The sequence below is a fragment of the Ornithorhynchus anatinus genome, chromosome 3 (assembly GCF_004115215.2).
Source record: "Ornithorhynchus anatinus isolate Pmale09 chromosome 3, mOrnAna1.pri.v4, whole genome shotgun sequence".
In the NCBI taxonomy this organism is placed as follows: domain Eukaryota; kingdom Metazoa; phylum Chordata; class Mammalia; order Monotremata; family Ornithorhynchidae; genus Ornithorhynchus; species Ornithorhynchus anatinus.
Window position 1 is genome coordinate 88,000,622 of NC_041730.1, and position 26,268 is coordinate 88,026,889.

Sequence of the window (26,268 nt, forward strand, 5' to 3'; positions counted from 1 at the left end):
TGTGTAATTAGTTAAGTAGTGCCTATTAAATGGTAAGCATTGTGCTAAATGCCGGTGTAGATAAGAGAAAATCAAATTGGAGACTGTCCTTGTCCCACACGGGGCTCACCGTCTAAGAGTGAGGGAGTCTGGGTATTTAATCCCCACTGAACAGATGAAGAAACCGAGGCCCAGAGAAGAGAAGTGATTTGGCCACGGTCACATAGCAGACGAGTGGCAAAACCAGAATGAGAAACCAGGTTCTCCTGAGACCCAGGCCTGTGCCCTTTCCGCTAGATGCCTAGGCGTCATAAGAGATGTTTAAAGATTCACTAGACATAGTTATGTGAGCAGAGCACAGCTAAAAATAAATCCCTTCCTGAACTTTCAGAATGACCTTACTAGAGTTTAGATAGAAATAAGGAGGGAGGTGCCTGGTGGAGGGCTGTGTTTCTCTAAAAGAGTGTTAGTTAATTATATTTTTCCACTAGGTAAGGCAGCTAAGTCTACTCCAAAGTTCCAAGTGCTCTCTGGATTCTAGGGAGAATCCTGGGCCGTTCTTTCAGCCTTTATTAATTAACCAATCAATCGACATTATTCACTGAGCTCTGTGCAGAGCACTGTACTAAAGGCTTGGGAGAATACAAGAGAGTTTTGACACCACGATCCATCCTTACAATCCAGAGGTGGGAACAAAGCCTACAATAATTACGGATAGGGAGAAAAAAGAATGGCAAAATGAGTATGTGGAAAAGTAAGGACTCACTCATCTGGTTTCTAATCCCAGCTCTGCCTCTTGCCTTCTGGGTGATCTTGGGCAAGTTACTTGACTTCTCTGTGTCTCAGTCATCTCATCTGTAAAAAGGGGACTATCTCCCTCCCTCTTTGACTTCGAGTCTCATGTGGGACAGGGACTGTGTCCAATCTACTTATATTGCATCAAACCCAGCACTTAGTACGGTGCCTAATAAGTGCTTAATTCCACCCTTATTTTTTATGGTATTTGTTGAGTGCTTACTCCGTGCCAGGCACTGTACTAAGCACTGGGGTAGATCCAAGCTGATCAGATTGGACATAGTCCACGTCCCACATGGGGCTCACAGTATTAATCCCCATTTTACAGATGAGGTAATTGAGGAACATAGAAGTTAAGTGACTTGTCCAAGGTCACACAACAGGCATGTCATGGAGAAGGTGTTAGAGCCCAGGTCCTTCTAACTCTGAGGTCTCTGCTCTATCCACAAGGCCATGCAGAGAAGCAGCATGGCTCAGTGGAAAGAGCATGGGCTTGGGAGTCAGAGGTCATGGGATCTAATCCCGGCTCCACCGCTGATGAGCTGTGTGACTCTGGGCGAGTCACTTGACTTCTCTGTGCCTCATTCATTCAATAGTATTTATTGAGCGCTTACTATGTGCAGAGCACTGTACTAAGCACGTGGAACGTACAAATCGGCAACAGATAGAGACAGTCCCTGCCCACTGACGCCTCAGTGACCTCATCTGTAAAATGGGGATTGAGACTGTGAGCCCCACGTGGGACAACCTGATTTTCATGTATCTACCCCAGAGCTTAGAACAGTGTTCGGCACATAGTAAGCTCTTAACAAATGCCATCGTTATTATTATAATGCTGCTGCTTATTATCATTATTATCTCATGGTGTCCATGCCCAACACTCTCAGGAGCTTAGTTACAACCTATTTTGTCTAGTCAAAACGCCTCTTGAGGTGAGGGTAAGGGGCGCTTTTCAATCAAACAATCATCACTTACCACGCGCAGAGCACTGTACTAAGCGCTTGGGAGAATACCACAGAGCTGATAGACATGTTCCCTGCCCACAGCGAGCTTTCAGCCTGAGAACCTGACAATGATGCTCACCCTTCTTCCCATAAAAGTGGGTCGCCCTCTGACCTTCTCCTCCCTGTGACTTTCCCATCACTGTAGACAGCACCTCCATTCTTCCCGTCTCACACGACTGTAACCTTGGCGTTATCCCTGACACCTCTCTCTCATTCAACCCACGTATTCAATCCGTCACTAAATCCTGTCAGTCCCGCCTTCACAACATCACTACAATCATTCAAACTACATCCACATTAATACAGTCACTCATCCTACCCCGCCTGGATTACTGCATCAGCTTTCTCATTGACCTCCCAGCCTCCTGTCTCTCCCCACTCCAGTCCGTACTTCACTCTGCTGCCCAGATCATTTTTCTACAAAAACCATACAGGACATGTTTCCCCACTCCTCAAAAAAACCTCAGTGGCCGCCCATCCACCTCTGCATCAAACAAAAACTCCTCACCATTGGCGTCAAAGCACTCAATCACCTTGCTTCTCTCCTACAACCCAGCCGGCAAACCTGGCTCCTCTAATGCTAACCTTCTCACTGTGCCTCGATCTCCCCTGTCTCTCCACGGACCCCTTGGCCGCGTCCCGCCTGTGGCCTGGAATGCCCTCAAATCCTTCGGACAATGACTCTCTCTGCCTTCACAGAATAATTGACGGCACGTCTCTTCCAATAGGCCTTTCCTGACTAAGCCCCCGTTTCCTCTTCTCCCACGTCCTTCTACGTCACCCTGACTTGCTCCCTTTGTTCCCCCCTCCCAGCCCCACAGCACTTATGTACCTATCTGTAATTTATTAATATTAATGTCTGTCTCCCGCCGCTCTAGACTGTAAGCTCACTGTGGGCAGGGACTGTGTCTACTTGTTGTTGTATTGTACTCTCCCAAGTGCTTAGTACAGTGTTCTGCACACAGTAAACACTCAATAAATACGATGGAATGAATCAATGACCCTGAACACCACCCCGGCCCCCGCCTGCCTCTCAGAGAGGAGCAATATTGGCTGCCTGAGGATAGATCCCTCCAGGAAGGGATCTCTGGTTCCTGTCTCGCTGGCTACGATCAATGGGCTCGTATCCAGGCCCCTTCTATGAAACATCCTCTCCCTGAAGAGAGATGACTAATCTTATTTCTTGAATGTTGCCCGATCAGATAAACATCAAGTCCTAGAAACCTGAGGGTGGATGCAGAACAAAGCGAGGAGGAAGAAGAGGAGGTCGGAGTCTAGCGCCCGCTAAAACTTCTAAAAGGGAAAGATGTTAGGGCAGGGAACGGGTCTATCAATTCTGTTGTATTCTCCCCAGGGCACAGTACAGTGTCCTGAGCAAAGTAATGCTCAATAAATACCACTGATTGATTGATTGATTGATCTTTTAAGGCCTGGGCTTTATACAGTAGATATCCCCAGCTGTGAAATTCTCAGGTAAGGATGTTCCTTGTGGACAGGGAACATGTCTACCAAATCTGTTATACTGTAATAATAATTACGGTATTTGTTGAGCGCTTACTGTGTGCCAAGCACTGTTCTAAGCACTGGGGTAGATACAGGGTAATCAGGTTGTCCCACGTGGGGCTCACAAGTCTTAATCCCCATTTGACAGATGAGGTCACTGAGGCACCGTGAAGTGAAGTGACTTGCCCACAGTCACGCAGCTGACGGGTGGATCTGGGATTCGAACCCACGACCTCTGACTCCCAAGCCCGTGCTCTTTCCACTAAGCCACGCGTTGTACTCTCCCAAGCGCTTAGTACAGTGCTCTGCACAGAGTAAGTGTTCAATAAATATGATTGATGGGTGGCACGGCTGGAAGAAATCTAAGTAGGATACATCTCTGCCTGGATTAATAAGAACCCCTCATAAATTCTCAGCTCCAGTTCATCACCCTGGTCACTATGAGGAATCTTTTGCAAACCCCTTTCCCGTCTGCTTGGTTTTTTGCAGCTCTCAATTCTGGAGGGCGGGGAGGGAGGGGGCTGGTGGGAAAAGCATCCCAGACGTGATCACCGATGTTAACTAGACCATCTTGGAAGCACAGAGCACCTCTGTCAAGGGCTGGTCTGTGGCTGCTGCCTACTCTTTGGCTGTGGGCTGGCATGGGGGGAACCTTTTCCCTCAGCCCCCCGGAGTGTTTTCCAACCATTTAATACAGTGAACTTGAGCGGCTCGAGAGAGCTAAGGCGTCGGTTTGGAAAACTTCTAGCTCCAGATACGCCTCCAACGAAACATGAACAATGTTCGATCTGAGTATCCTGGATCAGGAAATGTCACAAATGAGTCAGCCTTAGAAAATCTCTCTCTCATACACACCATGCATAGCTTTTAGATAAAGGAGAAGTAAGAGTGGACGTGTAAAATACAAAGTACTTGGAGAAGATTTTGATTCTGATGAGAATCAGTGATGCAGAGTGGCAGGGGCCAGGAGGAGTCAAAGTCTTCAACAACGACGGGACAAGGCGATCGTTTCCTTAAGGCGCTCAGAGTTCTGGCCTTTCCAGATCTGGGATGGGAAAATAGCAAACGACTGCAGAAGAACAACTGCACAGTCCAGAGGAATATCGGAAACCACCGAATCAAGCAACACGCGTCTAGGGAAAACTCAAGAAAGGAGATGAATTTCCAGGAATGCCAGGGTCACCTGGCTCCTTCTGGGAACAGAATCCTGGGCTGGGTGGAGCATTGGTCTATTTACGAAGGACCTTGCCTCTCGTCTTCTGTTCACCTGCTCAGGCCCAAACCAAGCAAAACCAGGTGTTATCCAAGGGAAAAAACAGTGACCCTGCCGAAAGGCTAATGTCCAGCTTGAGGGGGACACGTTCCCCACCCATTACTACTGTCAGCTCTTTATGGGCAGGGAACATGTCTGCTAATTTAGTTGTATTGTACTCTCCCAAGTGCTTAGTGCAAATCTCTGGACATAATAATAATAACGTTGGTATTTGTTAAGCGCTTACTATGTGCAGAGCACTGGTCTAAGCGCTGGGGTAGACACAAGGGAATCAGGTTGTCCCACGTGGGGCTTACAGTCTTAATCCCCATTTTACAGATGAGGTAAATGAGGCACAGAGAAGTGAAGTGACTTGCCCACAGTCACACAGCTGACAAGTGGTGGAGCCGGGATTCGAACCCATTACCTCTAACTCCAAAGCCCGTGCTCTTTCCACTGAGCCACGCTGCTTCTCTACTAGTAAGCATTCCTTTTCCTCTGCTCCTTCCCCTCCCCAGAGTCCCTACTCCCTCTCTCTGCTCTACCCCTTTCCTTGTCCCACAGCACTTCTGTAGATATGTTATGTATTGATTCTATTTATTTTAATAATGATGCACATATATCTATAATTCTATTTATTTATATTGACGCTATTGATGCCAGTCCACTTGTTCTGTTTTGTTGTCTGTCTCCCCACTTCTAGACTGTGAGCCCGTTGTTGGGCAGGGATCGTCTCTATTTGTTGCCGAATTGTACTTTCCAAGCTCTTAGTACAGTGCTCTGCACACAGTAAGTGCTCAATAAATGCTATTGAATGAATGAATAAATAAATACAATTGATTGATTGGGCCAAAATTCATTCTCATCTGACCTGAAGAGATCAATGCAATTGAAAAATGAATTCCTTGGGCTAAAACACCTTTATCCCTGTACCCCACCTGCCATTCTGTGGCTTGAAGCCAGATGAGGAAAACCTTGATTCTCCAGACTATTTACTTAATAATAATAATGTTGGTATTTGTTAAGCGCTTACTATGTACAGAGCACTGTTCTAAGCGCTGGGGGAGATACAGGGTCATCAGGTTGTCCCACGTGAGGCTCCCAGTTAATCCCCATTTTACAGATGAGGTCACTGAGGCCCAGAGAAGTGAAGTGACTTGCCCACAGTCACACAGCTGACAAGCGGCAGAGCCGGGAGTCGAACCCATGACCTCTGACTCCCAAGCCTAAGCTCTTTCCACTGAGCCATGCTGCTTCCCACTATCCATTTCTCCACTATCTCCTCCATACCCACCTCCCAAAACACATCTTGCAGAAGGGTCTGATCAGAAACAACCAGAGCTGAAGAATGTCACCGTAGGGGAAGCAGCATGGCGTAGTGGATAGAGCACAGGCCTGGGAGTCAGAAGGTCGTGGGTTCTAATTCTGATTCTGCAACCTGTCTGCTGTGTGACCTTAGGCAAGTCTCTTCACTTCTCTATGCCTCAGTTACCTCATCTGGGTCTAAATCGATTCGTTTGGGTCCGCCCCGGTGCTTAGTACAGTGCCTGGCACATAGTAAGCGTTAAACAAGTACCATCAGAGAAGCAGCATGGCTCAGTGGAAAGAGCCCGGGCTTGGGAGTCAGAGGTCATGGGTTCGAATTCCAGCTCTGCCATTTGTCAGTTGTGTGACTGTGGGCAGGTCACTTCATTTCTCGGTGCCTCAGTTACCTCATCTGTAAAAGGGGGATTAACCGTGAGCCTCAGGTGGGACAACCTGATGACCCGGTATCTACCCCAGCACTGAGAACAGTGCTCTGCACATAGTAAGCGCTTAACAAACAAATAATTATTATTATTACTGTAGAGCTTTAAAGACCAAACTCAGACATTTCAGAGGCTTCTTTGACCCAGCTCCCAAATCAAAACGGATTCATAACCCACAGGTCTCAGTCAGCCATTGATCTGTTCTTCTCATAAAGGATCCCTCCATGAAGGAGGACTTCCAAACCTCCTCAGGAATTGGTCCCAGAGTCTAATAACCCTTATAGTCGGTAAGTTCGTTTATTTTATGGTACTTGTTTTATGGTACTTGTTAAGTACTGACTATGCGTCAGGCCCTGTCCTGCATAAGGCTCAAAGTCTTAATATAATAGGGTATCGAATCCCTATTTTACAATTGAGGAAAATGAGACACGGACAAGTTAAGTGACTTGCTCAAGGTCACCCAGCAAGCAATTGGCAGAGCCGGGATTAGAGCCCAAGTGCTCTGATTCCCAGGCCGGCGCTCTTTAATAATAATAATAATAATGTTGGTATTTGTTAAGTGCTTACTATGTGCAGAGCACTGTTCTAAGCACTGGGGTAGATACAGGGTGATCAGGTTGCCCCACGTGAGGCTCACAGTCTTAATCCCCATTTTATAGATGAGTGAACCGAGGCTCCGGCTTTCCACTAGGCCACGCTGGTTCCTTCCTTTGCTCTAACCTACATTTCTCCTGCTTCCACCAAAGAAATTTCCCTCTTCTTCCAAGTCATCACCACCAAAAATATTTCCCCAAAGCCCGTTGTGGGCATTAGTATCGTTCAGTACCAGAAGACAGTGAGAAACAGGCCAGCTTTTGAAGGCTAGCAGTCAATACCCCTGTGGTGGGCAATAATGTTTCGATGTAGCGAGGTCTGGTGAGTCAGAGGACCTGGGTTCTAATCCTCACTCCACCACTTACTTGCTGTGTGACGTTGGGTAAATTACTTAATTTCTCTGTGCCTCCGTTCCCTCACCTACAAAGTGAGGATTCGATACCTACTGTCCCTTCTACTTAGAATGTGAGCCCCACAAGAGACCTGATTATCTTGTACCTACCCCAGCACTTAATAAAGTACTTGGAACACAGTAAGTGCTTAACAAATACCATACCACAGATCCCATAAAAAAACAAATACCACTATCATTATTATTGTAGTCAATAAACCTGCTTAAATTTGATTTTTACAGAAAACCACAGAAACCAATATTCTTAAAATTCACAAGAGACCCTCCGGCTGCCCAGTTCACAAAGAGAACCAGTGTTTGATATTCCCTAAAAAAGGGGGGTCATATAATAATAATAATAATGGTATTTGTTAAAGCACTTACTATGTGCCAAGCACTGTTCTAAGCACTGGAATTCTACCCATGCCCCCACAGTCCAGTCACTAAACAGAGGCCCACTTTGGAGGTGTTTAATAAAACTCTCCTGGTTCGATCTACCCTGCCGCGTTGTGAGAGTATCGGGGAGTTGGCTCGGCATACCGCTCAAAGCGGTTTCTGTGACTTCCCAAGATGTTCAAGATAAAAATAATATTTACTTAGAGCCTACCCTGGTTTACGTTCTCCTCTAAGTCTAAAATACTCTTCCACTACCGAGTGTCCAATTTTTCACTAATTGAGGTTGTTCATCATCTCAAAGCCCTCAGTGCCCACCCTGGAAACAAACTGCCCATATTTCAGTTATGAGAACACACAGGCTTAAAACCCAACTTGGAGCCGGAGAGCGGGAGGAGGAGGGAGGGTGAATGAATCCATGTGGGGGCTTAAAGAGATGGAAAGGCCCATCTTCTTGCTAGTTCTATAGTCTTCCCACTTCGCAGTGATTATGTTAGATGGAGTTTGAAGGGAGGCTCTCAGGACTGATCCCCGGACCTACTCGTTTCGAGGCCCCTCCAGCTCAGGTGCCGCCGGGAGGGGTGACCTCAGTCAGATCCCTGGTCTTTCCACAGAGGGGCCCTGGGGTGGTGCCCCTTGCCAGCTGGTCTGGGGAAGGGAGGGGGTCAGCATTTCCATTACAAATGCCTGCTTTCCGGGGCTGGTGCTCCACGCTAAGAGGGATGGGTCCCCTGTCACTGGGGCGACGTGGCTTTCTGGAAAACCAAATAAACGGGCCCCGCCTCACCTCCAGAAGAGGGACCGAGACGGTGCAGGTTTTCCCCGTTCTGAGGCAACTGGGGGGAACGGGAACCTTCGATGGATAGACTCCCCAGAAAAGCAGTGTGGTCCAGTGGAAAGCTCACTGTGGGCAGGGAATGTGTCTTTTTATTGTCGTGTTGTACTCTCCCGAGAGCTTAGTACAGTGCTCTGCACACAGTAAGCACTTACTATGACTGAATTGAATGAATGAATGAAAGAGCATGGTCTGGGAGTCAGAAAGACCTGGGTTCTAATCCCAGCTCTGCCACCTGTCTGCTGTGGGACCCTGGGCACTTCACAACTTCTCTGTGCCTCTGTTTCCTCATCTATAAAATGGGGGAACGGGAAAGAGTTACACACCTATTCTCCCTCCTACTTAGACCGTGAGCTCCATGTGGGATAGGGACTGTGTCCAACCTGGTTATCTTGTATCTACCCCAGAGCTTAATACAGTGCTTGGCACATAGTAAACACTTAGCATATACCACAATTATTATTACCTGTGCTTCAGAGGTCAGTCATTGAACCTCAGCCCCTAATTCAGGGCTTTGAAGAGCAAAAGCGATAAATTTCTTCTGGGGGAAGAGGGGCTCCTCCCCTGAAAAAGACCCCCATCCAGCACCTCACAGAAAAGGGCTAAGCACAGGCCTACCTTCTTACTCCATGGTTCCATCCTACTGTTTTCTCAACCCGCTTCTTCCTTTCAATTCACTCACGTAGTGTGGTTTGTGAGTAGGAATCATGACTTAGTACAGTGCTCCGCACACAATAAGCGCTCAATAAATGATTGAATTGAATGAAGACTACCAACTCTATTGTATCGTCCTCTCTCAAGTGCTTCGTACAGTGCTTGGCACATGTTTGATTAAACATGTTTGATTGCGTTTACCCTGACTTCCAGACCAGTCAGATTGTAGTGAAAATAGCTGCGAAGCTCGACCACTTTTCGGGCCAAATCCCAGAGGGTGAGGGTCAGTCATCACCATTGATGGATTGACTAGTTGTCTTGGCTCAGTGGAAGAAGGGTCAGTCTTCCTCCACTGAGCCAAGACAACTAGTCAATCCATCAATGGTGCCCGTGTGCCAAACAATGCACTAAGCACTTGGGAGAATACTCATGCACGCATGCACACACAACCAACACACACACGCTTACCCACACATTGAGGAGTGGACAAGAGCAGCCCTGGTGTCAAAGAAAGCAGATGAGGAGCAACATGGCCTAGTGGATAGAGCACGGGCCTGGGAGTCAGAAGAACTCATCCCGGCTCTGCCACTTGTCTGCTGGGTGACCTTAGGCAAGTCACTTCCTTTCTCTGGGCTTCAGTTACCTCAGCTCTAAAATGGGGATTAAAACTGTGAGCTGGGTCCAACCTGATTACTGTGTACCTACTCCAGTTCTTAGAACAGGGACTGGCCCGGGGCTCAGTGGAAAGAGCCCGGGCTTGGGAGTCAGAGGTCCTGGATTCGAATCCCAGCTCTGCCACTTGTCAGCTGGGTGACTGTGGGCAAGTCACTTCACTTTTCTGTGCCTCAGTTACCTCATTTGCAGAATGGGGATGAAGACTGTGAGCCTCACTTGGGATGACCCGATTACACTGTATCTCCCCCAGTGCTTAGAACAGTGCTCTGCACATAGTAAGCGCTTAACAAATACCAACATTATTATTATTAATAAACACTTCAATACCATTCAAAAAAAGTAAAATCAAACGGCAGCTACAGTCACCACCATTACTAGCTTCAGGTGCCGGGAGGACTTCCATAAAGAGATATCTTCCAGGCAAGAGACAATGCAAGATTGCAGAGAAAAAGAGAAGTCGGGGCTAGTTAGATCTGGGATTCATCTGCAAGGATCCAATAGCTGAAGCCATGGCAGTAGATGAGTTCCTCAAGACGGTATAAAATGAGAAGAGTAGGTGTCCCCTTTGGTCCGGGGACGGGTTCGTTTGGGAATTGATTTGGGGAGAGGGAGAGAGAGAAAACCAGGAACAGAAAGTCTGAGTTTTATTCAAAAGTTATACTGTGAGGTGAATTGAATTATTTGATTATTTTGGACGCAGCGAATTGAACCTGCCTTTTGGAAGGAATGTGATTATTTAATGATATTAGAGCTTCCCTATTGGAAGGAATATACTTATGTGTTACTTGCACGTGGCAAAACGCCCAGGTCCCATCCAGGAGGAATTCACTTATGCTTTGTTCACACGTGGTGAGGCGGCTAGCTCCCATCAACAAACACTTCCCACTTGGAATAAATCCATTTACGTGTTACACACCCTTGGCAAAGTGCCTAGCTTCCAGCCCCACGAGCAATTCACGCTTGGGAGGAATCCACTTGTACGTTACATACTCATAGTGAGGCGGCTAGCTCCCACCCATGAGCATTTCCCACTTGGGAGGAGTCCATTTATGCGTTACACACCTGTGGAGAAGCACCTAGTTTCCAGTCCCACAAGCGTTCGGCGGGACGCTCCCCCATCCCGCGGCTCCTCATTTGGTGCAGGCAGAGAGGGCATCTCAAACTCTGGGCAGAGGTGACCTGCGGCCGGCTGCTGCAAGTCTCCATCCGCTGCACAGTTTAGAGGCCGCAGGGATTTATCACCTGTGCTCCTACCCCATTCCGGCTTCCGGCCTCAGTTTCTCCAATCTCCCCCCCCCCCAATACCAATATGAATTGGTAGACACAATCCCTGCCCACGAGGAGTTTACAGTCTATAATCTCTGGGTGTGGGTACGTGTATCAGAGTCGGTCTAAGTTTGAGTGGCAGTCTCAGCCTCTAATAGACACCTCTTTTCTTCTTTTGCATCTAATTTGATTGGCACGGTGGTGAGGGACACCTTCTGTATTTCCGGCTTGGGCTGTCAATCTGGAGGTTTTGGTTGCCGGGGGCGGGCGGTATCTCACCCGCACTTCGAGTTCCACCTTACTGGCTCGGGCAATCAGGAGATAGTATTTGACCTTGAGATAGTGGGTACCCCAGGTTCATCTGGGGACAGTAGGGGACCCAGATTAGAGCCTTGAAGGACACCCACAATTAGGAGATGAGACGTGGAAGAGGAGCCAATGCAAGAGATTGAGACAGAGTGGCCAGACCCTCTGAGTGCCAAGTCCTTGGGAGAGAAGAACAGTAGAAAATATGTGTCTGCCCTCAAGGAGCTTACAGTCACGTGTAGGAACCTATGGAAGTACAGAAAACAGGTAGGCAGTGAAGCCTGGGAGGCCACCATAGAAAACAGCGGCAGAAACAGAAGATGTACCACTGACAGGCTAATTCTCCAACTCTTCCAAGCATCTTAAGCAGGAATTCTGACCAGCTAGCATTAACTGTGGTATCTTCAGGTGCTTTTTTTCCCCTTTTTTAAATTTGATTTGTTTAGCGCTTATTATGGGCAGAGTAACAGCCTAAATGCTGGGGTAGAGACGACCTAATCAGGTTAGATACAGGCCTATCTCACACGTGGATCACATTTACAACTGAGGAAGCTGAGGCAAGAGAAGCTAAGTAACTCGTCCAGTGGTGAAGCCGAGATTAGAACCCAGGTCCTCTGACTCTCAGGCCCATGTTTTATCCACTAGGCCATGCTGCTCCTCACCTTCTCCTGAGGCTGCTGTTGATCTGGTCTGCTCCACCTCAAGATTGTCTTTGTGGATAAATACATAAATTTCAAATCAATCAGTGGTATTTCCTCAACAATTACCGTATGCAGAGCTCTGTGCTAAGGACTTGGGAGAGTATAATACGAGTGGGTAGACACAATCCCTGCCCACGAGGAGTTTACGGTCCACACTCTCTGGGTGTGGGTACGTGTATCAGAGTCAGTGTAAGTTTGCGCAGCAGTCTCAGCCTCTAATAGACACCACTTTTCTTCTTTTGCTTCTGCAAATATATAGGTGCCTCTCTAGATGGAACATAATTTACATTAACAATACTTCTGTTGGTCTCTCTTACTAGACGGAAGGCACGGACCTTCATTACTACTATTAATAAAAATAATTGTGATATTTCTTAAGTGCATACTATGTGCCAGGCATGTACTAAATGGTAGGGTAGATGCAAGATCATCAGGGCGGGCACAGTCCCTGTCCCATATGGGGCTCCCAGTCAAAGAAGGAAGGAGAACAGGTATTGAAACCCTCCTCTACAGCTGAGGAAATGTAGGAGCAGAGGATTTAGATGATTCACCCAAGGCCACAGAGCAAACAAATGGCAGAGCTGACACCCAGGCCTGTGCTCTTTCAACTGACTCTGTATTAAATGTGCCCATCTTTTCTTTTATGATAGTTGTTAAGCATTTACTTTGTGCCAGGCACCGACCTAAGCGAACCAAGTTGGATTCAAAAGACCCCTACTTCCTCACCTGATAGGGGACAGATCTTCAAAATCCTCTAAATAATAATAATAATGGTATTTGTTAAGCACTTACTATGTGCCAGTAAGCGCCGGGGTAGATACGAGCTAATTCAGTCAATAGCATTTATTGAGCACTTACTATGTGCAGAGCACTGTACTAAGCGGTTGGAATGTACAATTCGGCAACAGATAGAGACAATCCCTGCCCAATGACGGGCTCACAGCTAATCAGGTTGGACACCGTCCATGTCCCATATGGGGTTCACAGTCTTAATCCCCATTTTACAGATGAGGCAACTGAGGCACAGAGAAGTGCAGTGATTTGCCCAAAGTCACACACAGCAGACAAGGGGAGGAACCGGAATTAGAACCCAGGTCCTCTGACTCCCAAGCGCATGCTCTATCCACTGGGTCACACTGCTTCTCATGATCTCTCACTGATCTCATGAGAAATCAGTATTAGGCCCCCTCTGGATCCTCAATAAACCACTTGCTGGCAGACTCACTTTTATGGTGAGGTAATTTAAGCTCTCTCCCAAGACCTGGCAAAGGGTGCAGTACCCAACCTCATTTCTCCCCACCAACAGCAAAGACAAGAGGTGTTTGAGTCAAAAGACCCACACTTCCTCACCTGATAGGGGACAGACCTTCTAAAGCCCCTAATAATAATAATAATAATGGTATCTGTTAAGCACTTGCTATGTGCCAGTAAGCGCTGGGGTAGATACAACTTAATCCTGTTGGACACAATCCTTGTCCCACATGACGCCCACAGCCTTAATCCCCATTCTACAGATGAGGAAACTGAGGCACAGAAGTGACGTGACCTGCCCAAGGGCACAATGCAGACAAGCAGTGGAATCATGACCGGAACTCACGACCTTCCAACTCCCAGGCCCATGCTATATCCGCTATGCCAGGCCGCAATAATAATAAGATTTGTTAAGCACTTACTAGGTGCCAAGCACCCTACTAGGCACTAGGGTATTTAGGAGGGTATTTAGATACTTAGGAGGAAGAATGGGTATTTAATCCCTATTTCAAAGATAAGGAAACGGAGGCACAGAACAGCTAAGTGACTATGTGATGGGGAAGAAGGCAGGCAGCCTCAAGCATTGGCTATAAGAAGCCACTCCGGGAATTCCGGGGGCTTGTTGCATCTCCTGCCAATCTCGTGGGAGGATTCCAGTGGAATTATGGCTAGATTAAAAGGCCAAGGGATGGAGGAGTAGGGGCGGAGGGGGACGGGGTGAGAATAGAGACAGTTGGAGAGGAAGGGTAAAGGTTGCTTAAGCAGGAGGGCTGGTGAAAGCCAGTTTTGGGGAGTCCCATCCACAGTCTCTTCCCAGCATCGCTGCCATAACTCTGCAAAGCTCCCTTGGGCCCATTCTCCTGGTGATCCTTCTATCAGTCTCCCGTGCGGGAACGGAAAGAGGGAGGGAAGGAAGCACGGTGGCTGCTGATGGGTTACGCTCCTCAGACACGTACAGACATTTCTGATAGCCAACCCACATCCTTGCTCTTTTATTCTAGTGGACGGGACAGGGGCTGGAATGAGCTATAAATATCACTTTCAGAAAAAGCAGCTTTTGAAGGCCCTTTGAAAAGCAGGGCGATAGGCCAGGGAGACATTTTGGAAAAGAAACAATACTTTGAGAATCATGAAAAGTGGATATACTGTTGCTTTTATTTTGTTCAATAACCTGTTCTTACGGATAAATAATTCCTTGAGGAAAAAGTCAATCGATCCATGGTATCGAGCACTTAACGTGTGCAGAGCACGGTACTGAGCAGTTGGAAGTGTACGAAACAGCCCACAAGGAGCTTACAGTCTAGAGGGTCAAAGATTCATGCATATCCAGTCCTTTGCAGAATGGTGGAAAATGTTCAGGCTGATGTGGGATTCCGTGGGACCCCCAAACCTTCACCCAAAACACAACAGCGGGAGTCCAACGTGGGACGACTCCACAAAGAGGCTGCAGGGATTTTTCATAGTCGGTCGGTCAATAAATGTTAACGGCCCTATCCTAAGCACTACAGAGAATCACGAAAGACCAGAACCCCAACCTCAGTGGGCTCATAATCCAAAGGAAACCGAATGGGAAAGTATGACGTTCAGCACCAGGCTTTGAGTCTGAACAGCCTCGTAAGTTAACACTTATAGCATGAACAGATGTTCTGGTAGATCACCGTACGTAAGTCAGAAAAAACTGAGCTCCTTACAGGCCACTAGGCATCGGGTTTACATTGCGATCCATCTGGCTCAGCAACCACGAGCCTGCCAGGGTCAGTTGAAGGGTCTTCATTCATTCAGTCGTATTTATTGAGTGCTTACTGAGGGCAGAGCACTGTACTAAGCGCTTGGGAGAGTGGGCTGCAAAAATAAACAGACACATTCTCTGCCCATAACGAGCTTAAAGTCTAAAACCACAAACGCCCACCAATTATCTTTCTAACCCGACCCAGGGAAATCAAGGGGTGGGTACCCAATTGCAGGTCAAGAAGGAAAATTCTGCCTTCTGCCCCTGAATAATAATAATAATAATAATAATAATAATAATAATAACTCTGCCTTCTGCTCCCTGAATAATAATAATAATAATTGTATTTCTTAAGCGCTTACTATGTCAAGCACTGTTCTAAGCACTGGGGTAGATACAAGGTGATCAGGTTGGACACAGTCCCTGTCCCACATGGGGCTCACAGTCTTCATCCCCATTTTACAGCTGTGGAAACCGAGGCACGGAGAAGTTAAGCGACTTGCCCGAGGTCACACAGCAGGCAAGTGGCAGAGCCGGGATTAGAACCCTCGTCTTCTGACTCCCAAGTCAGTGATCTCGCCACTGGGCCATGCTACCTCTGAAGAAAAGGAATCCAGGCCTCCCCCGGGCAGGAGGGGGCACACGGTGGTGGGGGGCAAGAGGGACAGGGGAAAGGGAGCGAACAAACGGAGGTCGGTTTTGATTGGCACAAGGTGGAATTGAGGTCACTGCGACACAATGCTGGTTCAGTCTTGTCTTGAGACGGGGGAAAGGATGGATGGGCCACTGAGATTCCTCGCCCCAGGAAGGAGGTGCAGGGGGAGGACACCCCGGCTGGTTGGTCATCCTCTTCTTCTGCCTGTGACTGCTAGGAAAAAACCCCGCCCCACACCCATCTTTCGTGCAATGACAAACACAAAGGACAGACACTTGCACCACCAGTAGCAAAACAACTTAACCCAGAAGGAAGGGAAGGAAGGAAGGAAAAAGCAGAGGGAACATTCAGGGTTGGTAACCAGTTCTTTTGCAACAGAATGAGATTATCAGGCAGGCGGGCTTTGTTTGCTGCCTAAATGCACTTTTTCAAAGCCTCCCCGCTTCAGACCTCATCAGCTGCGCTCAAAGGCAAAGGAGTAAAAGCCCTTCTGTAAGTGAAATTCCCAGCTATGACTCAGAAGGCATCCAAGATGCTGATTGACCTCACAACCCTACACTTTAAACAGGGTCCTGGTTACAGGGTTAACTAAATCCTCCTCTAATCGAAGGTTCCACTCTTGATTCACTATTATAACAGGCCTAGCGGCACTCTGGAAGGGCTAAAAAAAAAAAAGAGAACATTTGCAGAGGCCTGGTATCGGTAGGTAATTACAGGGATGTCTGCCTTTCTGTGCCCCACTCCAGTCCATACCTCAGTCCTCTGCGCAGATCATCTCTCTACATAAACGGTCAGGACATGTCACCTCCCCCCCTCCGCAAATATTTCCAATTGGTTGCCCATCCACCTCCGTATCAAACCAAAACTCCTCACTATAGGTTTTAAAGCAGTCCATCACCTTGCCCCCTCTTACCTGGCTCCTCTCCTTCAACCCAGCCTGCACACCTCGCTCCTCTAATGCTGACCTTCTCACCGTGCCTTAATCGCACCTGCCTCGCTGCCGAACCCTGGCCCACCTCCTGCCCCTGGCCTGGAATGGCACTCACAGTCTTGATTCCCATTTTACAGATGAGGTGACCGAGGCTCAGAGAAGTTAAGTGACTTGCCCAAGGTCACACAGCAGACACGTGGTGGAGCGAGGATTAGAACTCCTTGCGGGCAGGGAATGTGCTTTATCAACTCTGTTGCACTCTCCCAAGCACTTAGTTGCAGTGATCCGCACACAGAAAGCGCTCAATAAATACCACCGGCTGATTGATTGCAGAAGCTGGGCAGGCTCTCGGCCCTAACACCTCTGGACTTGGCCATCCCTAACTTCACCACCTCTGAATCTGACCCTGACACCTCTGCCGGCGGGGGGATAGCCCCCTAACTTTCCCATCACAGTTGGCCACGGCCCACCATACCTCCTCCATCTTGAAAGCCTAAAACCTTGGCATTACCCTTGACTACTCCCTCTCTTCCCCTCTCAGGGTGGCACCTAGAGAGTTTCCAGTATTTTATCAGTCTCGACTACTGGAGGGACTCCGGGGGAAGCAGCGTGGCTCAGTGGAAAGAGCCTGGGCTTCGGAGTCAGGGGTCATGGGTTCGACTCCCGGATCTGCCACTTGTCAACTGTGTGACTGTGGACGAGTCACTTAACTTCTCTGTGCCTCAGTTACCTCATCTGTAAAATGGGGATTAACTGGGAGCCTCACGTGGGACAACCCGATGACCCCGTATCTACCCCAGCGCTTAGAACAGTGCTCTGCACATAGTAAGCGCTTAACAAATACCAACATTATTATTATTATCAAGTAGAGGCCTACCCATTCCACTCCTAGCTTGGGCAGTGGCTAGGAGTGGAAGGCAGGCAATCTGCTACAAGTCAAAACCCACCCGTGCTGGGCAGCAGCGGCACGGGAGAGAGTTGAGGGTGGAGACTCCAGTTTACTAGGCAACGGTAAACCACTTCTGTATTTTTATCGAGAAAACTCTGTGGATCCACTACCAGAACAACTGCAGATGAAGATGGGGCGTTGTGGGAGAAGATGAGTCCTTGTCGTCGCTATGGGTCGGAGGCGACTCGACAGCATAAGACAAGACTCCCTCTCTTCCAACCCCCATATTCTATCACTGACTCCGGCTTATTTTTCCCCCACATCTTCCCCCAATACACTCCTTCCTCTCCATCCAAAGGGTCACTGTGCCCTTGCCTCATGATGATGATGATGATGACAGTGGTTTTTGCTAAGCATTTACTATGTGCCAAGCACTGTACTAATCACTAGGATAGATACAAGATAATCGGGTCAGACACGATCCCCATTCCACAGCGTGGCTCAGTGAAAAGAGCCCGGGCTTGGGAGTCAGAGGTCATGGGTTCGATTTAATAATAATAATAATAATGTTGGTATTTGTTAAGCGCTTGCTATGTGCCAAGCACTGTTCTAAGTGCCGGGGGAGATACAAGGTAACCAGGCTGTCCCACGTGGGGCTCACAGCCTTAATCCCCATTTTACAGATGGAGAAACCGAGGCACAGAGAAGTGAAGGGACTTGCCCAGGGTCACACAGCTGGCAAGTGGCTGAGGCGTGATTTGAACCCATGACCTCTGGCTCCCAAGCCCGGGCTCTTTCCACTGAGCCACGCTGCACTTATCAGCTGGGTGACTGTGGGCAAGTCACTTAACTTCTCTGGGTCTCAGTGACCTCATCTGGAAAATGGGGATTAAGACTGTGAGCCTCACGTGGGACAATTTGATGAGTCTGTATCTACCCCAGCACTTAGAACAGTGTTCTGCACATTATAAGCACTTAACAAATACCAACATTGTTATTATGAAGCTCACAGTCTAAGGGGGAGGGAGATAAGGTGGCCTAGCAAAGCAGCTGAGAAACAGCATGGCCTAGTAGACAGAGCACAGGCCTGGAAGTCAAAAGGTCATGGGCTCTAATCCCAGCTCCCTGACCTGTCTGCTGTATGACCTTGGGCAAGTCACTTCAATTCTCTGTGCCTCAGTCACCTCATTGATAAAATGGGAATTAAGACTGTGAGCTTTACAGGGGCATGGACTGTAACCAACCTGATTAACTTGTATCTACCCCAGAATTAAGTACACTGCCTGGCACAAAGAAAGTGCTTAACAAATACCATAAAAAAAAAAAAAGAGAAAAACCAAGAATTGAATCCCCATTTTTACAGATGAGGAAATTGAAATGTGAAGTGACTTGCCCAGGATCACACAGCAGGCCACTGGCAAAGTCAGGATTAGAACCCAGGTCCTCTGACTTCCAGGCCAGTGCTCTTTCCATTAGGCCACGCTGCTCCCCAGCTTGCCTGCCGAGTCAGACTCCTCACCGGCCTCTGGACCTCTGATCTCTCCTCCAATCTGCACTCGTTCCGTTGCCCAAATCATTTTTTTAAAAGCATTACTCTGCCCCTGGATCCCTGCTCCTCAAAAACCTTCAGTGCTTCTCCAGCCCTGTCTGCACCAAGCAGAGACTCCCGACTATTTGCTTTCGGCACTCATCAGTTCTTTCCCTCCTACTTCTCCACTTTCTTCTCTCACTACACTGAAGCTCACGTGCTTTATGCCTCTCATGCCAATCTACTTACTGCGAACTGTTCTCATCTCTCCCACCTCCAATTTCTTGCTTACACAATTTTCCCTGGCCTGAAACTCCGTTCCTAATTCAAATCCACCGGTACGCATCTAAAAATGCATCTCCCCCCATTAATTTCGAATCTCCCCACCTTAATCAATATTATTGAGTGCTTTTCTGTGTGCAGAGCACTGTACTAGGTGCAAGGGAGAATACAATAGAGTTGTAGACGTATTCCCTGCCCACAAGGAGCTTACAGTCTAGTGGGGGGGACAGACACTCATTCATTCACTCAGTTGTATTCACTCAGAGAAGCAGCGTGGCTCAGTGGAAAGAGCACGGGCTTGAGAGTCAGAGGTCATGAGTTCGAATCCCGGATCTGCCACTTGTCAGCTGTGTGACTGTGGGCAAGTCACTTCACTTCTCTGTGCCTCAGTGACCTCATCTGTAAAATGGGGATTAACTGTGAGCCTCACGTGGGACAACCTGATGACCCTGTATCTACCCCAGTGCTTAGAACAGTGCTCTGCACATAGTAAGCGCTTAACAAATACCAACATTACTATTATTGTTGTATTTATTGAGCGCTTACTGTGTACAGAGTACAATATAACTAAACAGACACATTCCCTGCCCATAATATAAATAAATTATGGATATGCACATAAGTGCTGTGGGGCTGAGGGTGTGGGAGGAATACCTAGTGCTTAAGGACTAGAGATCCAACTGCACGGACAACATAGAGGGAACAGGGGGAAAAGGATTTAATCAGGGAAGGCCTCTTGGAAGAGGTGTGATCTCATAGCCGCACTGAGAAGCAGTGTGGCCTAATGGAAAGAGCACTGACCTGGGAGTCAGAGAACCTGGGTTCTATCACAACTTCTCTATGCCTCAGTTCCCTCCTCTGCAAAATGGGGATTCAATACCTGTTGTCCTCTTAGACAGTGAGCCCCACGTGAGACTTGATTATCTTTTTGGACCCGAGTGCTTAGTATAGTTTTTGACACATAGTAAGTCCTTAAATACCTCAGTTATCACTATCCTCTCAACCGCCGCTTCAGCCCTTCTACAATAATCACACGCTTGCACGCTCACAAACACCTGTAGCACTTTGGTACATAGTAACATGCACCCTAATATTTAACTACTAAATCCCATCCGCTTCTTCCTTCTCCTGCTTGTAATCTCTTTCCTTGTCAGTCTCCCCAGCTAGACTGTAAACTCCTTGAGGGCAGGGATTGTGCCCGCTAACTCTTCCTCTCTCCCAAGCACTAAGCATACACTAGGCAATCATTAAATACTATCGATTGATGAATTATATTGCACCGTGATTGGACCTCAGCACTTCTTTCTTTAACATATAACTACTACCCAACCTCCCTCCCTCTTTTGGAAACGTGAAGACAGCTGCACAGATCACTAGGTAAATGCCCCAAATTTCCCCTAACATAAGAATAATACTTGTAGCATTTTTAAGCACTTAATATGTGCCAGCCACTGTACTAAGTGCTGGGGTAGAAACAAGCGAATCAGGTTGGATACAGTCCCTGGCCCACATGGGGCTCCCAGTCTTAATCCCATTTTCCAGGTGAGGTAACCGAGGCACAGAGACATTAAGTGACTTTCCCAAGGTCACAGAGCAGAATTAGAATTAGAAGCGAGGTCCCCTGAGTCCCAGGCCGGTGTTCTTTCCACTAGGCCATGCTGCCTCTCCTGGGCCATTCCATCTTGGGGGTGGGGCCCTCAGCATCCAACCCACCCTTCCCTATCTGAAATATTCTCTTTGCATGTCAGTTGCTTCCAGACTGGAGAGCCCGCTCCACTTGCGAACCTCTAATAACAATAATAATAATTGTGGTATTTTTTTAAGTGCTTACTATATGCCAGGCAGAGTGGGCAGGCCACTAGGTAAATGCCCAGAATATCCCCTAATAATAATAATACTTGTAGCATCTTTTAAGCACTTACCATGTGCCAGGCACTGTACTAAGTGCTGGGATGAATTGGACGCAGCCCTTGTCCCACGTGGGGCTCACAGTCTCAATCCCCATTTTACAGTTGAGATAACTGAGGCACAGAAAAGTCAAGTGACTTGCCCAAGGTTACATAGCAGACCAGTAGTGTTGCTGGGATTAGAACCCAGGTCCTTCTGACTTCGAGGCCTGTGCTCTATCCACTACTCCAAGCTGTTATCCCCAGAGAGTAGGAGATCTATTTTAGAGTAGCATCCTCTCTCAACAAGGAAAAGCAATTCTCTGGGGGGCTGAGGGAGAGGCAGTGGGAGGAGACAAAATCAGAGAAATACCAGAGAGGGATGGGAGATAAGTGGGGGGGGGGGGGGGCGTATAAATAGCAGAGAAAAAGAAGGACAAAAGGGGAAGAATGCATGGATGTTGACAAAACAAAATGTACTTGGAGGTTACCTTAAGGGGACAGTTTTCTATTCAGAAAGTGACCAACTAGTAGGGAAGGAGAGTGGAAAATGAAGGAAGAGAAGTAGGGAAGGAGAGTGGAAAATGAAGGAAGAGAAGTAGGGAAGGAGAGTGGAAAATGAAGGAAGAGAAGTAGGGAAGGAGAGTGGAAAATGAAGGAAGAGAAGTACAGAAGGAGAGTGGAAAATGAAGGAAGAGAAAGAAAGAGATAGGAATATCTAACATGCCACACTGCTGAGTGGCATAGTGGGGAAGCAAAGGGCAATCAGCCAGTCAGTTCATCGTATTTATTGAGCACAGCACTGTACTAAGCACTTGAGAGAGTAAAATATAGCAAATAATAATAATTATGGTATTTGTTAAGTGCTTACTTACTATATATTCCCTACTCAAACAAGCTACAGGCATTCTGTCCACACATTCTATTTGCCTAGGCTTATTTCAAACAGAAACCTCGCATCAAACCAACTTCCACAAGAAACAGAAACTCCTCATCAAACAGAAACTCCAGAACATCAACTTTAAGGCTCTATCAGCTCCTTCCCTCCTACCTCCTCTCCCACTCCAACCCAGCCTACACACTCGTGGCTCAGTGGAAAGAGTCTGGGTTTCGGAGTCAGAGGTCATGGGCTCGACTCCGGCTCTGCCACTTGTCAGCTGTGTGACTGTGGGCAAGTCACTTAACCTCTCTGTGCCTCAGTTACCTCATCTGTAAAATGGGGATTAACTGTGAGCCTCACGTGGGACAACCTGATTGCTCTGTATCTACCCCAGCACTTAGAACAGCGCTCTGCACATAGTAAGGGCTTAACAAATACCAACATTATTATTAAAACTCCTCACTCTCAATCATATTTATTGAGCACTTACTGTGTGCAGAGCACCACACTGAGCGTTTGGGAGAGTACAACATAACAATATAACAAATACACGCCCTGCCCAGAGCAAGCTTACAGCCTCAACATCGACAACTTGCCCACGATCTCCCAGCTACCTGGACTCCCATCGGACAGACCACCACCCTTTCCATCTTCAAAGTCCAACTTTTTTTTTATGGTATTTGATAAGTGCTCACAATCTGCCAGGCACTGTACCAAGCGCTGGGGTAGACATAAGCTAATCAGGTTGGACACGGTTCACGCCTCGTGGTCTTAATCCCCATTTTACAGAGAGGTGAAGTGACTCGCCAAGGTCACCCAGCAGACGAGTGGAGGAGGCCGCATTAGAACCCAGAGCCTTCTGACTCCCAGGCCCTTGCTCCATGCTCTAGGCCACGCTGCTTCACTAGAATCACATCTCCTCCAAGAAGCCTTCCCTGACTAACCTCTCTTCACCCCAGCTTCGTCTCTCTTCCCTTCTAAGACTCTAAGACTCCTTAGGGACAGGGAATGTGTCCATTAATTCTGTTGTATTGTACTCTCTCAAGTACAGTGCTCTGCACATAGTAAGCGCTCAATAAATACCACTGATTCTTCACCATCTACGCACTTAGGTCCAAGCACTTTGATACTCACCCTCCCTAACACATCCTTATACTCGGTTGCTTCCTCTACCTGTAATTCATTTTCATTCCTACCTGTAATTCATTCATTAGTAAAGTTGTCTTCTTCATTAGATTGTAAGCTCCTTGAAGGCAGGGATCATTTATATCAATTCTGTTGTACTCTCCCAAGTGCTTACTACAGAGCACTGCATCCTGTAAGCACTCAATAAATACCATTGATTGATGATGAAAAATCCTTCTATTTTGGGGTAGAAGAGAAAGGAAACAGCTGTAGCCTTTAGACAGAATATAGCCAGTAAACTTGCATTCAGAAGTAATTCCTTCCCATAGTCTGCAGGGGAAGATAGATATAAAAATATATATGGGAAATAGTAGAGAATAAGAATATTTATGTAAGTATCATGCCCTTGGATTTGTACCTTTTATTTCACCCTTCCCTCAGCCCCACAGCACTTATGTACAGTTCTGTTATTCATTTATATCAGTCTACCTACCCCTGCGGGCAGGGAACGTGTCTACCGACTCTAATATCGCCCTCTTCCAAGTGCTTAGCACGGTGCTCTGCACACGGTAAGCATTTAATAAATAATAATGAAGGTATTTGTTAAGCGCTTACTATGTGCCAGCACTTTTCTAAGCACTGGGGTAGATATGAGGTGACCAGATTGTCCCACGTGGGGCTCACGGTCTTAATCCCCATTCTACAGAAGAGGTATGATCTGTATTGAGGTATTGTATCTATATGAGGTATTGAGGCATTGAGAAGTGAATCGACTTGCCCAAAGTCACAGACCTGACAAGTGGCGGAGCCGGGATTAGAACCCATGACCTCTGACTCCCAAGCCTGGGCTCTTTCCACTGAGCCATGCTGCTTCTCTAAACTACAAGTGATCAATTGATTACTGTGACTCTGCTTTGATCTCTGGAAGTCCCTTGTCTTGAGTGGCTTATGCATTCACCTGCCTGGAAGCAGGAGAGGGATCCAAATGATCTCTGGCGTGTCTTTCCAGATCTAAAGTTCTTAGAATTCAAGCCCCAGCTGTTCTCCCGGAAGTCACACCTCTCTCTGCAGCTACTGGACACAACCCTTTTAGATTCTCCCACTGGAAAGAAAAACTGCTCTTTGTTGACCATAAAGTGTCCACAGCACAAGACCCCATTCTGCGGGAGAGAAGACCCTCGGTATATCGCTTCCTCTCTGTCCCCGGGCCCCCTTCCAGTGATACAAAGAACTAGCTCTTCCAAAACAAATTTCTCTTCCTGTTTGTGAAAGAAGCGTCACCGCCGCTCCCACCACCGACAACCAGCTGCATCCTCCCCTCTGGAAAGTCCAATGCCTGTGTTGCCGAGAACGGGCGGAAGCAAAGTTCATTAAATTGCCACCTAGCCCTCTTCGGTGCCATAAATCCTCCCTGATGGATGGAAGTCCCCTATTGCCCACGAAGAAGGTGTCTTAAAATATGCTATTTGTAAAGCACCTACTTGGGTACACTGGTGGGAGGGGACTTCTTCTTAAAAAACCACTTTAACTTTCAAGGAAATTAAGTCACTTCTCCGGGCCTCAGTTACCTCATCTGCAAAGTGGGGATTAAGACTGTGAGACTGTGTCCAATCGGATTAGCTTGCACCTACCACAGCGCTTAGGACAGTGCCTGGCGCATAGTAAGCGTTTAACAAATACCAGTTAAAATAAAAGGAAAGAGTGTGGTCAAATACTAAGAAGCAATATCTCTTAATAATAATTGGGGGATTTGGTTAAGTGCTTACTATGTACCAAGCACCGTCCTAAACGCTGGGGTAGATACAAGAAAATCAGATCCCACATGGGGCTCACAGTCCAAGTAGAGGAGAGATCAGGTATCGAATCCCCATTTTGCAGTTGAGGGAACGGAGGCACAAAGAAGTTAAGTGAATTGCCTAAGAGGGGAAGCAGCGTGGCTGAGTGGAAAGAGCCTGGGCTTCGGAGTCAGAGGTCATGGGTTCGACTCCCAGCTCTGCCACTTGTCAGCTGTGTGACTGTGGGCAAGTCACTTCACTTCTCTGTGCCTCAGTTCCCTCATCTGTAAAATGGGGATTAACTGTGAGCCTCACGTGGGACAACCTGCTTACCCTGTATCTACCCCAGCACTTAGAACAGTGCTCTGCACATAGGAAGCGCTTAATAAATACCAACATTATTATTATCATTAAGATCACACAGTGGGTAAGTGGCAGAGCAAGAATTAGAACCCAGATTCTCTAATTCCCAGAATGACTGTCCAGAATTAATGTACATATTCTCTGTCTAGAAGGAATTTAGGGTCTACAAGGGAAGAGAGTCTAAGCTGGGGTGATGAGAGGTTAGTCACGGAAGACTTCCTAGAGGAGATGTGATTTTAGTGAAGCAGCGCGGCCTAGAGGGCGGAGCAAGGGCCTGGGAGTCAGAAGGCTCTGGGTTCTAATCCTGCCTCCGCCACTCGTCTGCTGGGTGACCTTGGCGAGTCGCTTCACGTCTCTGAAAATTTGGTGGAAAAAGCACAAGCCACATGGGTTATTTATTGATTCCTTACTGTGTGCAGAGCACTGTATTAAGCAACCGGAATGGACAATACAATATAGCAGATAGACCTGATCCTTGCCCACCAGGAGCTTACAGACAAGAGGGGAGTTTACAGACTAGTCCTGGGATTCAGAATTCCTGGGTTCCATTCCAAGTCATTTCCCCCCACCCCCGCACTCTCCTCTTGGGGCATTCACATAAAAAAGGAAGTCAAAAACTCTTCCTTTAAAAGTTTCTCACTCTTCCTTTACGAGATCTCACAGGATTGTGATCAGTAATTCTACACTAAATTCATTCCCAGTGCTTAGTATAGCGCTCTGCACCTAGTAAGAACCTAATAAATACTATGACAACAACTGTAAGCCCCTGGTGGGCAGGGAATGTGTCTTATGAACTCTGTTGCACTGTACTCTTCCAAGTGCTTAGTACAGTATAGTACGCGCTCAATAAAAATCACTGATTAACTCTAAATTCTCTT

At 47.4% G+C, this 26,268-nt stretch overlaps 1 protein-coding gene across 2 annotated transcripts in view; it reads right to left on the reverse strand.

Annotated features, from left to right (window-relative positions):
- The window catches only part of TSPAN15 (tetraspanin 15), a 79,826-nt gene that overhangs the window by 41,599 nt on the left and 11,959 nt on the right, over positions 1–26,268 (reverse strand). The window lies entirely within an intron of this gene.